Source organism: Heteronotia binoei, chromosome 21, assembly GCF_032191835.1.
Source record: "Heteronotia binoei isolate CCM8104 ecotype False Entrance Well chromosome 21, APGP_CSIRO_Hbin_v1, whole genome shotgun sequence".
NCBI lineage: Eukaryota > Metazoa > Chordata > Lepidosauria > Squamata > Gekkonidae > Heteronotia > Heteronotia binoei.
The window spans coordinates 143,093,068-143,106,189 of record NC_083243.1 but is presented as its reverse complement, the minus strand read 5'-3'; the positions used below and the strand labels follow the sequence as shown (position 1 = coordinate 143,106,189).

The 13,122-nt window shown below is 40.0% G+C and overlaps 1 protein-coding gene across 1 annotated transcript in view; it reads right to left on the bottom strand.

The window, feature by feature from the left end:
* The window catches only part of IRAG1 (inositol 1,4,5-triphosphate receptor associated 1), a 122,687-nt gene extending 110,136 nt beyond the window's left edge, over nt 1–12,551 (bottom strand). The window contains exon 1 of the mRNA XM_060262065.1: nt 12,458–12,551. The gene's annotated coding sequence lies outside the window, so the exon portion shown is untranslated. The remainder of the gene's footprint in view (nt 1–12,457) is intronic.
* Nucleotides 12,552–13,122: the final 571 nt, after the last annotated feature.

The following is a 13,122-nucleotide window of genomic DNA, read 5'->3' as shown; positions in this document are numbered from 1 at the left end:
GATGTATATATGGGTTATACACCCACAAAATAAACAGCCAATACTTTAGGTTTAGTTTGCTTGAACTCCTTATTCCTAATTCTTGGAGGAAGGGAGGTCATGTGTCTTCTAACCGTATAGTATCAAAATGTTTTTTACAAGCATAAGAATTCCCTGCCAAATATGTTAATTTATATATTAGCAAAGCATATATTTAATGCAAAAACATACAAAGACAATCTGAGAAAGCCAGCGATATAAGCTATACTTTGGTAATGTGATCATGTGTTTGGACATTAGTAAATACCACTGGGATTACAGTAAAAATGTTACAGCTATCCCACATTGCTTATTTATCTATTTTTAGTGGCATCAATTCTAGTTCATTCAAGAGTTCTCTTTGACCAAAAGCCATTTGTACAAATTTAAGGCTCTTAGCAAGATTAATTGCCTGAATCGTCTAATATCACCATACTTTCTATAAGAAGCATCGAGTTTATTGGTTATGGGGCTTTCTTGTGCTTTACAAACCTGTCTACATAATAGTCAAAAGAATAAAAAGGTATGTGAACACTAGTTTCTAAGAAATTCCCAAAAGAGCATTTAAATTACAGCAGCAATTACATGTAGGGATACATTTTCTGATAAGTTGGTGCTTGGGAATTGGTTCAAGTAGGTTTCTAGACATTTTGGCCTTTGCCAATTGCTGCCCCCCACCAAGTACATTGACAACTGGGAGGAGGACTTACTAGTAGTGGAGAAAGGCCTGGTCCAGCATGGCAGTGATGTCAGTGGCAACATGGCAGCGTCATTTCCAGCATGCAATGGAAATGAAGATGATGATGATATATATCCCGCACTCCACTCCGAATCTCAAAGTGGCTCACAATCTCCTTTATCTTCCTCCCCCACAACAGACACCGTGTGAGGTGGGTGGGGCTAAGCTGTTACAGTAGCTGCCTTTTCAAGGACAACTCCTACTAGAGCTGTGGCTGATTCAAGGCCATTCCAGCAGCTGCAAGTGGAGGAGTGGGGAGTCAAATCCAGTTCTCCCAGATAAGAGTCCGCACACTTAACCACTGCACCAAACTGACATAATCACATCCCTGCAACATGGGACACTTACTATTTAGGCAAAAACTATGGTAGAGCTGTTTTTGCCATAGAGTTTTTGCCCAAATACCCAAATGTCCCATGATGCCTGCAATGCTTTAGCATCATTTCCAATACATGTGAGTAGTGACTTGCCATGTCATGTTGCCTCATCACTGGCAACATCATTGCCACACTGGGATAGGCCTTCTCCCCACTGCCACTGCCTAGCTGATGGGCAGTGAGTGGCTGCATTGAGAGGCAGGGATGTCCTCTACCGTATGGGGGCTTAGCAGTCCTATGCCTCTATCTGTTCATTCATGACTCCTCTTCATTTCTTTTTCTCAGATTCCATGGACAAAACTGGTGAGGCTAGAATTCCAGTGTGGTGTAGAAGTTAGTATTGGATTAGGCTCACCAGGTTTAAATCCTCATATTTCCATAAATCTCGCTTGGTGACCTGGGGCCTGTCATTTTCTCTCAACCTAATCTACCTCACAGGACTGTTGTGACAGGTGAACTATGTACTCTTTCTTCAGTTCTGAGGAGAAATAAACAGGATAAAAATAAATGTACTAGACAGACATGGGATCAAATTCCTGCAATCGTAGTTATCAGTTCCCTGTTTACATCTTGGTGTATTTTGCTTTCAGAATTGCACCCTTGACCCAAGGGATCCACCCTGCCAAATTCCAGACAGATGGAAAACAAACCCTTTTTTGTAGATTAATTAACTTTCATTCAGAGCAAGCTCAGGGAAGCATTTGGCAACTAAAGAGAGAAGACAGCACAGCAGGCGCAGCCATCAACACAGGTAAGTGAAACAGGTTGCAAGCCTAAGCACACTTATTGGGGACTAAATGGAGCTCAGTGGGATTTTCTTCTGAGTATACATTGCACTGTTAGAGCTATGCTTATACTGTTAGAGCTATGTTAGAGCTAGGGCTTTTTTTGTAGCAGGACCTCCTTTGCATATTAGGCCATACCTGATGTAGCCAATCCTCCTGGAGATTACTGTAGGCGACATCAGGAGGATTGGCTACATCAGGAGGGTGTGGCCTAATATGCAAAGGAGTTCCTGTTACAAAAAAAGCCCTGGTTAAAACATCTTCATTATGTTGTATGCTAATTTGCTGTTCAACCCCTATCTGTAACTGGTAACTGTTCAACCCCTATCTGTAACTGGTAACTGGTCTGGTAACTTCCATTTCAATGTATCTGAGGAAGTGTACTTGCACATAAAAGCTCATACTTTGAATAAAACTTTGTTGGTCTTAAATGTGCCACTGGACTCAAACTTTGTTCTATTGTTAAATACAGGGCTTTTTTGTAGCAAAAGCCCAGCAGGAACTTATTAGTATGCGAGGCCACACCTCTGACATCACCATCATTTGCATACTAGGCCACACCTCTGACATCACCATCATTCACATATTAGGCCGCACCTCTGACACCACTATCATTTGCATACTAAGCCACACCTCTGACATCACCATCATTTGCATACTAGGCCACACCTCTGACATCACCAAAAGTGCAATATCTTTTTTGAGCTGCGGTAACCAGAATTGTACACACCTAAAAAAAGATATTCTAGCATTGGAAAAAGTCCACAAATATATAGCCATTCCAGAAAAAATAAATCAAATTCCAACACACTATTCGATCACAAGAGCCAGCAAGGTATTGTGCTGAAAGAAAGAAAGAAAGAAAGAAAGAAAGAAAGAAAGAAAGAAAGAAAGAAAGAAAGAAAGAAAGAAAGAAAGAAAGAAAGAAAGAAAGAAAGAGGCAGTGGGGGAGTGGGAAGGCAAACAGGGAAAAAGAAATATTTACAGAAAGACTGACAGGAAGAAAGAAAGAGTGGGGGAGTGGAAAATAAAGCAAATAGAGAAAAAGAAAGACTGACAGAAAAATGAATGAATGAAAGGGGGGAGAGAGTTGGAAAAGAAAGGAAGGAAGGAAAAGGGAGGGGAGGAGGGAAAGAAAGGAGGGGGGAAAGGAAGGAAGAAAGAAAGAAAGAAAGAGAAAAGAAAGCAAAAGAATGAAAGAAACGGAAAGGGGATGGGAGCAACTCACCTTAAAAACTGCTGACTCTGTGCCACATGGTTGGTTTTATAGACCTCCTCCAGCCGGTGCAACAACCGAAAGCCCCCATGCAAGCGTGGTTGGGCCCTCTGAGCTCCACTGGCCAGTGCGATGACGGGAAGCCCCCCCACAAGTGCAGTTGGGCTCCCTGAGCCCCACAGCTAGTGGGATGTTGGGAGACCTCTGCACAAGCACGGCTCAGCCCCCTGAGCCCAGTGGCCAGCCGGGAAGCCGCCTGGGGTGAACTGGAACGCTGCCCCTGCCAGCTGGAACAGCATTCCGGTGCGTTCCGGCTCAAAAAAAGCCCTGGTTAAATCTGGATTACTTATAAAACAGTATTAACAAATTACTCATTTTGAGTTTGGGTTTTGATTAATTAATACCCAAATGCACATCCCTAGCAGGGTTGTGGCACTGGTTACCCATCTGTTTGTGGGCAAAATCCAAAGCACTGTTTCTTACCATCAAGGCTCTAAATGGCTTGAGGCCAGGGTACCTGAAAGAGGCCAGGATCCTCCCATACTATCCAGCCTGCCAATTAAGATCTGCCTCTCAAGTTCTGTTCTCAGTGGCTCTGGCTTTAGGAGCAAGGTGGTAAGTAACTAGAGACAGCACATTTTCTGTGATGGCTCCCTGCCTCTGGAACACCCTCCCCCTTGAGTCTGATGTCCCTTTATCTTGCTATGTCCCTTGAAGAATGTTACACACATCTGAACAACAGCTGCTGGTGGTACCTGGCCCTAAGGACATCCATTTAGTCTTGACCAGATCCAGAGCCTTTTCAGCTCTGGCTCCAGCCTGGTGGAACACTCTCTCAAGTGCAGGATTTACTTCATTTCTGCAGGTAGGGTTGCCAGCCTCCAGGTGGGGCCTAGAGATCTCCTGCTTTGACAGCTGATTTCCAGCAGGCAGAGATCAGCTCCCCCTGGAGAAAATGGCTGCTTTGAAGGGCAGAGTCTATGGCATTGTACCATTCGGAGGTCTCTCCCTCCCCAAATCCCACCCACTTCCAGATTCACCCCCAAAATCTCTAGGCATTTTCCAACACAGACCTGGCAACGCTATCCACTGGGCCTGTAAAACTGAGATGTTCCACCAGGCACTTGGTTGAGGTGATGGATGTCTCATCATTCTGGCTCCCCTTGCTCCCCCCCCCCCCCCACTTGGCTTATTCAGTAAATGTGTGCCCACCACCCTTTTGTTAAATTAATGAACTGCAGAATGTTTGCATTGTTTTATTTATAATTTTAATCTGTTGTAAGCCATCCTGAGCCCTTTGTGCAGGGAAGGGCAGGGATAAAAATTTAAACAATAAATAAAATAAATAATCTGGGGCCTTCTTTTAGGCACCAGGGCAACACACATCTTACCCAGTGTGAAGTCTTACCCTACTAACTTTTTTAATGGCCTATGTTTTATGGAGATATTTTTATGCTGTTTAATTTTATGCTGTCTAATGGCCTCTTTTTAATGGTTTGTTTTTATGTTGTAATGTTTTAATTTTAAGCCACCTCCAACAGGACTCTGAAGTGGTGGTACAGAAATACCCTAAACACATACATGCATATGTAGGATTGCAGCCTAAAGAACCTAACATGCAACCGATTCTATGTGATAGCTTGATGATAGTGCAAGAATGTTGTCCTAATACTATTGATTTTTCCATATGAAACTTCCTGTCTGTAAAAGAGATGGTAATGAGCTATTCTCACATCAGTGAAGGAATGTAATTGCCATAGCAACAAAGTGTAGGCATTTAAACAGAGCAACAGACTTTTTATAGCATCCCCTTCATTGTCAAACTGGCATGTGCTTTTATATTCAGAGCAGATACAATGTGGTGGTAGTGGGAGGATGGCACAGAATATATTCATCCCTGGAAACTCAGAACAGCAAACTCATAAGTCCTTCTGCCTTGAAAAAATAAAATATATCAAGGCACTTTGAAAGCTACACTATAAATTGGTGTCCTCTGGTTGAGAGGACACCAATTCCTATAACTGGACTGATGGAATGGGACAGCTGTTAGAAGAATAAGCTACTAGCTGGATAGTTCATGTTTTGATTTCAGCTGTAGTGGTACGTCCTTCCATGTTAGCCAGCTCTTTGTCAGAAAGCAATTCAGTAATTGGACTGCCCTACTAGCTTTTTATAAGATTTCAGGGAGATTAATATGAAGTGCTTCTTCAACACTAAACATGATGGCTAGTACTGTTAAGAAAATATATCACTTCAGTACTATGGTAACAGAAGGAAAGAAGCTCATTCCCCTTTCTTCTATAAAAATATCATAATTGGTCATATAATGCCATTGCACATGCTATTGATATTAAAATAATACTAAATATTATTCTTGCTGGAGGCTCAGCTGTAGCTCCCAACTGCTGAAGGAGGGAAATAGGTACAATAGGTCCTGGGTGAATATTTCAGTGGAAAAAAGAACATGGTGAGACAGTTATTCCTACAAAATCTTGTTTCATACCATAGCCATTCTAACATATGAAATATTATCACCGAGTATATATTGTCCATATTTAGTACTCCCAAAATATTGTTCTAACCGTGAACTTCTCTTTGGTAGGGTTCTTGTTGTCTTGGGTATAATGTGGCACTTGGTAGTAATAGTAGCATGACCAATGGGATATGGAGGATTCTTGGAAAGTGTCTCAAACTTACTGGCAGGAGGTATGCTCAAACCAATCTGGTAAGAACTGAAAAAGACAACTTCATTTGCTGGTGGGGGGGGGGGGGAGAACAGCTTTCCAATTTTTTCCCTGCCAGAAGCTCACTGCTTGCCACCCACTCAACCTGTGTATTGTACACTAACAATTGCAACAGGTACTGTAAGTGCTCGTTTCTCTCTGTACAAGCAGTAAAAAAAATTTCTAAATAATATTTTACTGATTAGGGCAAAGGGGAAACAAATATGACAAACGCTTATTCAAATATATTAGGAACGGTAATGAGAATTTGCATGGTACAGTGTTTAGCATATTGCATTAGGCATATGAAGCCTCAGTTCAAATCCCGCCTTGCTATGAAACTCACTGGATGGCCAGTCATTCCTGCAACCTCACAGAATTATTGTGAGGCTATTATGGAAGAAGGTTGAATTGTAAATGCCAAGTTAAGTGCTTTAGAGGACGGGCAGGATGAAAATGTATCCAAAAACAAAACCCCTAGCAAAATTGCAAGATCCAGTCATCATGTATTGGGCTCAACATAGCAAGTAAACTTTTCCTGCCTGTTATCAGATACAAATTCAGTACCTACCAAAAATGTGAATATTGACTTAATGTTTTAAGACAAGTATGGATTGAGATTATGATATCTGACTTGTTTAGAAAGAGTTTCCATCTCTATCAGTATATAGTATTAAAAACATTTATATCCAATTGTGTTTTCTCTGCATAATAGATACAAGAGAACTTCACAGAGTTAAGCAGAATTCTAGCACACTTAGTAAGAGGATTAGTAAGAGGATTTGTTCTTACTTCTATATCTTAACAAGAGAATGCCTCAATAAATCAATAATGCCAACTTCTCCTATTTTACTACTTCTAAATACAGTCAACAGCATCCAGGGTCATAAAGAGGTAGGCTTGTAGAATTCCTATCCTATGTTGTGCCTGGACCACTTACATTTTCATTTGAACTCTCTCCTATAGCTCCCAGCTCTGCTTCATTTTAACAATAATAAAGCAGAACACAGTAGAAAATTCAAAACCAAACAACAAAGCAACTGTGTGGCCAAACAAATCACTTAATACCTTGAACAATTTTACTTCAATAACTTTCTATACAAAAGTATCTTATGCAATACAAAGTGCCACAAGGCAACACATAAATAATCTCAAAGTCCGAAGAGTCTTGTAAAAAACCTTTAAGGTGTGGTCAAACCAAGATTGTTCCAAACATGAATGGAGCGGTGAAAATATGTTCAGAGGATGACTCGGAAAGTGGAGAGGAGAGAAAAGGACTGTGCCACAGTCATCCTCTGAACATATTTTCACCGCTCCATTCATGTTTGGAACAATCTTGGTTTGACCACACCTTAAAGGTTTTTTACAAGACTCTTCGGACTTTGAGATTATTTATGTGTTGCCTTGTGGCACTTTGTATTGCATAAGATACTTTTGTATAGAAAGTTATTGAAGTAAATTTGTTCAAGATATTAAGTGATTTGTTTGGCCACACAGTTGCTTTGTTGTTCTGCTTCATTTTAAGGCAAGACCCTGCTTTACCATTAAAATAAGTTTTTCAGTTCAAGCCTGACCGAAGTCATGCCATATGTAAAGGAAGCCTGAATGGGAAGAAGAAGATATTGGATTTATATCCCGCCCTCCACTCCAAAGATTCTCAGAGCGGCTCACAATCTCCTTTACCTTCCTCCCCCACAACAGACACCCTGTGAGGTGGGTGGGGCTGGAAAGGGCTCTCACAGCAGCTGCCCTTTCAAGGACAACCTCTGCCAGAACTATGGCTGACCCAAGCCCATGCTAGCAGGTGCAAGTGGAGGAGTGGGGAATCAAACTCGGTTCTCCCAGATAAGAGTCTGCACACTTAACCACTACACCAAACTGGCTAGTTATGGCAGCCAGGTAGGGGTAGCCAGGTCCTCTCCACATGCCTTCGAACTTTACATGTTCAGAGATGAGCACTGGAACAGAAATGAAAAGAAAGTCCAAGACCTAGATCAGATTAAGACCTAAAAAGGAAAAACTGCCACCTCATTTATTTTACAATAATGTTCACTAACTTTACTATCAGACATTAAGAACATACACCACCTTGAGCAGGAAGGCCAGATAGAAATGAGGATGGGTAGATAGAAAGTGGCGGCCTGTCAAAAATGGTGTGTGCCTATGCCTTTTTGTTCAGGATGAGAGCCAGATGGCATGTCAGTTCCAAAGAACTGGTACTGCATGGCTATGAGTCAAGCTCCTGGCTCAGGTCTCATTTCAGCCATGAGATCAGTAGGTGGCTTAAGGAAAACAACTCTCAGCTTCTGATCTGTTTTATGTTGTTGTTGTTCAGTTGCACAGTTGAGTCCGACTCTTTGCGACCCCATGGACAAAGTCACGCCAGGCCCTCCTGTCTTCCACCATCCTCCAAAGTCTGCCCAAATTCGTGTTTGTTACATCAGTAACACTGTCCAGCCATCTCATCTTTTGCCGTCCCCTTCTTCTTTTGCCTTCTGTCTTTCCTAGCATCAGGATCTTCTCCAGGAAGTGCTTCCTTCTCATTTGGTGGCCAAAGTATTTGAGCTTCAGCTTCCAGTGAACAGTCTGGGTTGATTTCCCTTAGGACTGACTGATTTGATCTTCTTGCAGTCCAAGGGACTCTCCAGCACCATATCTCAAAGCATCTATTCTTCTGCACTCGGCCTTCCTAGCTCTCACAGCCATACGTTACTACTGGGAATACCATTGCTTTGACTACACGGAATTTTGTTGGCAGGGTGATGTCTCTGCTTTTTATTATATTGCCCAGGTTCACCATAGCTGTCCTCCCAAGGAGCAAATGTCTTTTAATTTCATGGCTACAGTCACCATCTGCAGTGATCTTGGATCCCAGAAATGTGAAGTCTGTCACTACTTTCATGTCTTCCCCTTCTATTTGCCAAGGTGTGATGGGGCCAGATGCCATGATCTTAGTTTTTTTGATGTTGTGCTACTTTTGTGCTTTCCTCTTTTACCCTCAACAAGAGGTTCTTTAGGTCCTCCTTACCATTAGTGTCATCTGCATATCTGAGGTTGTTGATGTTTTTCCCCAGCAATCTTAATTCCAGCTTGTGCTTCATCCAGGCCAGCATTCCGCATGATGTACTCTGCATATAAATTAAATAAGCAGGGTGACAATATACATCCTTGTCGAACGCCTTTTCCTATTCTAAACCAATCAGTTTTTCCATATCCCGTTTTGACAGTTGCTTCTTGACCCTTATACAGGTTTCTCAAGAGACATGTGAGGTGGTCTGGTACTCCCATCTCTTTAAGGACTTGCCACAGTTTGTTGTGATCCACACAATCAAAGGCTTTAGCATAGTCAATGAAGCAGAAATAGATGTTTTTCTGATACTCCTGTGCTTTCTCCATAATCCATCGAATGTTGGCAATTTGATCTCTAGTTCCTCTACCTCTCCGAAACCCAGCTTGAACTTCTGGTAGTTCCCGATCTACATACTGCTGAAGCCTAGCTTGTAGGATCTTTAACATGACCTTGCTGGCATGAAATGAGTGCAATGGTGCGATAGTTTGATCTGTTTTATAGGGATAATTATACTGAACAATGCTATATGGTTGCTGTATTGATTTCTGAGTGTATGATAGACTTATAACACTAATCTTTTTTTTCTTTTATTTGAATTTTTAATACAGATACAGAAGAAAAAAAGGGGAACGTGGAAAAGTAAGGTGTACTTAAATAAGTATATTGGCAGTTTTACTAATACGAATACTGAAATATTTCTTAGTCAAAGTACAAATATGTAAGAAGAATAGTTTAGCCAATACATGACATATTAGCATAATAACATGAAAGTATTTCATCAGAAAGTGTATGTGCGTGTGTGTGTGTAACATAATGTATTGTGACTATTTAAAGGTCCAATATAGCCTCCTATTAAAGCCTTTATATATATTCTAGAATATTCTCTTAACATTGTTATCCTATCTTATCAATCTGATGTACTATGGAATATGATATTTCCTAATTTTTCTTACATTCCTTTATTGGCATTTCCTTTATTGGCATTATAAAACTGTTAGTACAGAAAAGAGTAGGATAAAATCTTTCTTAGCCATGATGTGGAGAACCTGATGCATTTGCTGTAAAGTGCTGACAAATATACTATACTTGCTTTCAAAGTTTATTTTGTCCTTGAAATGGAAATTGAATCCAATTTAGCCAATTAAAGTATCTATCTGTCTTTGTTCAGCTTGGAGCTTTAAAAATTCTTAAACTGTTTATATCTTGAGATTCAGTGCTTTGGTTGCTGCTCGCTGCAATGGTACATGCCATTGACCTTCCTCAGCACAGGAAGTGGTCATAATTTATGGCCATTTTCTCATTCTGCAGTCTCTTGGTACAGAACATGGAAAGCAGCAGCTGCAGAAGTTCTGAATGCTGGTCATTTTTTCCATTGCATTAAAATCCATCAAAAGCAGATTTTATCCTTCATGTCTTCCTGATTAGCTGTCACATATAAAAAATGAAAATCATTAAAGATTCAAAGAGGGACAGAGAGAGACTAGTGTTTGCTACTTTATTTTGGTTTTAATTGGAAATATTTTTAAGCTATTATTGTCAGCTACTTTGAACCACAAGGAAAAATGGGGGGAAATGTCTAAATAAATAAATTGTGGCACATTGGAGACAAAGCTTTGATGCATAATCTTCATTCAGCTTACATTCTGAAGAAAACTTTGTTGATCTTAAAAATGCTACTGGACTCCAACTTTGTTCTATTGTTTCAGACCAACATGACTGCCCACCTGGATCTACCTTGCAATGTACAGAGTCATCCTGAGGATGAACTCTTAACAACTGTGGATTTTGTGGGTTATATATATTATACTGACCTTTTTGCATTGTTTTTCATTATATTTTGCTTCAAGTCTCAGAGAGAAAGGCAGACAATAAATGGATAAAGACATTGCAAAATCAAGCTTATTTTACAGTTAAAAGCTTCTTCATGATGATGCAAGTAATGTGTGCCAATCACTTTGTCTTGCTCACTGTGAGAAATCAAGAAGATGCCCTGGACTATATCATGATGGTGGGCAATCTTACAGACTTTCTGCCCTCATCTCATAGTTACCTGCAGATAATGGGCTATATTGTGTGCCACTGAATATCTGTGCACTTGGAACAGACTTCCCATTGTTTGGCTGCTCACCACAAGGGGCAATTTTTTTCTATTTACACATCAGTTACACTAAAAGGTGAAACAGAAAAACAAGTAGTATTAGATTATTTGGAAATTCAAATTAAACAACAAAAAGCCGCTAAAGGCAATATTACAATACTTAACAGATTCATAGCACTGAAATGATGAGTACTTATATTTTGTTACATTAATGATATCACTAAGTTGGGTCTATACTCATATGCGGTATGCATTTAAAAATAGTCATGTTATTTAAAATCTGTCTGAACTACAGGAGACATATTTACAACTTATTTAAAACAAAATAAATACCCTCTAACATCCAAGGAATGACTGCAGAATGGTACCCATGTGGCAACAGTGCACAACTCGGCCAACCAAACATCTTTTCAGGTAGCACCCCCCCCCGCCGACATTAAACACCAGAGTTTCCTTCTCTGATGTTATTTTAGAAAATCTCTATCAGGCCAGCATTTTAGAGATAAAAGTTTGGATTGTCAGGCCCTGCAATTCTGGGATCCAGAGGAAGAAAGACTGAATATTCTATATGCAGACTTTCGTCCCACTGCTCCTCCACACTTCTAACAGCTTGGAACAAGAACCTGGGCTAGTTATCAGATCTCTTAAGTAACATGATAGCACAATACCATATTAAGCTTGTACCACACTAAATTCATACTCTTGAAATATAATAAAATGCCCGGAATAAGTTACTGAACACCAAATGACAAGCAGTGGCAGTTACCCATGGAATAAAACAAGCGTCACTTTCTATAGAAATGATAAAGCATACAGAGTGCATTCAGTTTGATCATCACAGCTGTAATCCAAAATGTAAGTACAATTGCATCAATGTGCATATGAACAAAACACTTTCAGTCCATACTTGCTGGAAGTTAAATATTCTTTTATCTTTGCATATAGTTACCAAAATACCAACAGCATACTTTAAATGATTATTACAAATTAAAGACAGGTTTCAGAGGCAAGTAGGCAACCCAAAAAAGCAAGCAATTCTGCTGTATACTCTGACGTGAACATGTGGCAAAAGAAGCTCATACAATTGCATGTTACTGTTACAGTGAGTGAACTCTTTTTACACATACTTGTTTATAAACAGAGTAGCAGCTAATGATCTTAAATGGTAAGCAAAGTAGAAAACAGCTGCTAAGGATTCTAAACCAAAAGGATATGTTTTACTGGCTAAAGTTACTTACTTTAATCATGTAAGTTCAGCATAGACCAGCACTAACAATTCTTTAGCATTACTTGTGTACTTCCAGAACAATATACAAAAACACAAGCATCTAGTCAAGCACACTGACTTGCTATTGCTATTTAGGCAGTAATGGAAATCTAGCACACTGATACGTCACCCATGTAAAAGTATAGTAATGGAGTACACTGTACCTTTAAAGGAGAAAAAAAATTGTTCCGTTTTGGATCTTAGTTGAAGAAAAGCTGTTTACTCTTGGTTTATGGAGATTACTTACCTAAAACTGAGCTATTCCTCTTGCTTTCCCCCTTCAGGAAAGCCTCCCTCTCTCTCTTCTGCTCACTCTGGGAGCTTTTACCATTTAAGGTCAATGTTACATCTGGCTCTGTTAACTAAGCTAAAGCACTTTCTAACTCAATAGACCAAGCAAAGCTCCCAAAATTAAAATGAGTTTTGGTTTTAAAGTAATTCTTCAGAAAGCCTCTTCTCTATGTTGCAGAGAATTACAGAGTAGAACACTTCTATTTTAGCACAAATGCTGAGAATCAGGCAGATCCCCATTAGCATTCTCTCACAGTTCAGAACACAAGGATGTTAGTTACTCATTTCTGAAAAAAAATGTAAAATAGGCAAGGAAAAAGAGCAGACAAAACAGCAAGATTGTACTGTGCTCTCAAAAGAGGTGTATACTAAGCAAGTGCAAATATTCCAGGGGAGGATAGTCCCTCCCTTTGTTTGGGTAAAGGCTGTCAAAACCAGCTGCTGAAGCTCGATGTATGGAAAAATAGAACTTTGGCCTAATTACAGATAAAGACTTTATTCCTCTGTTACATGAAATTACGTTCTTAAAGGAAGGTCT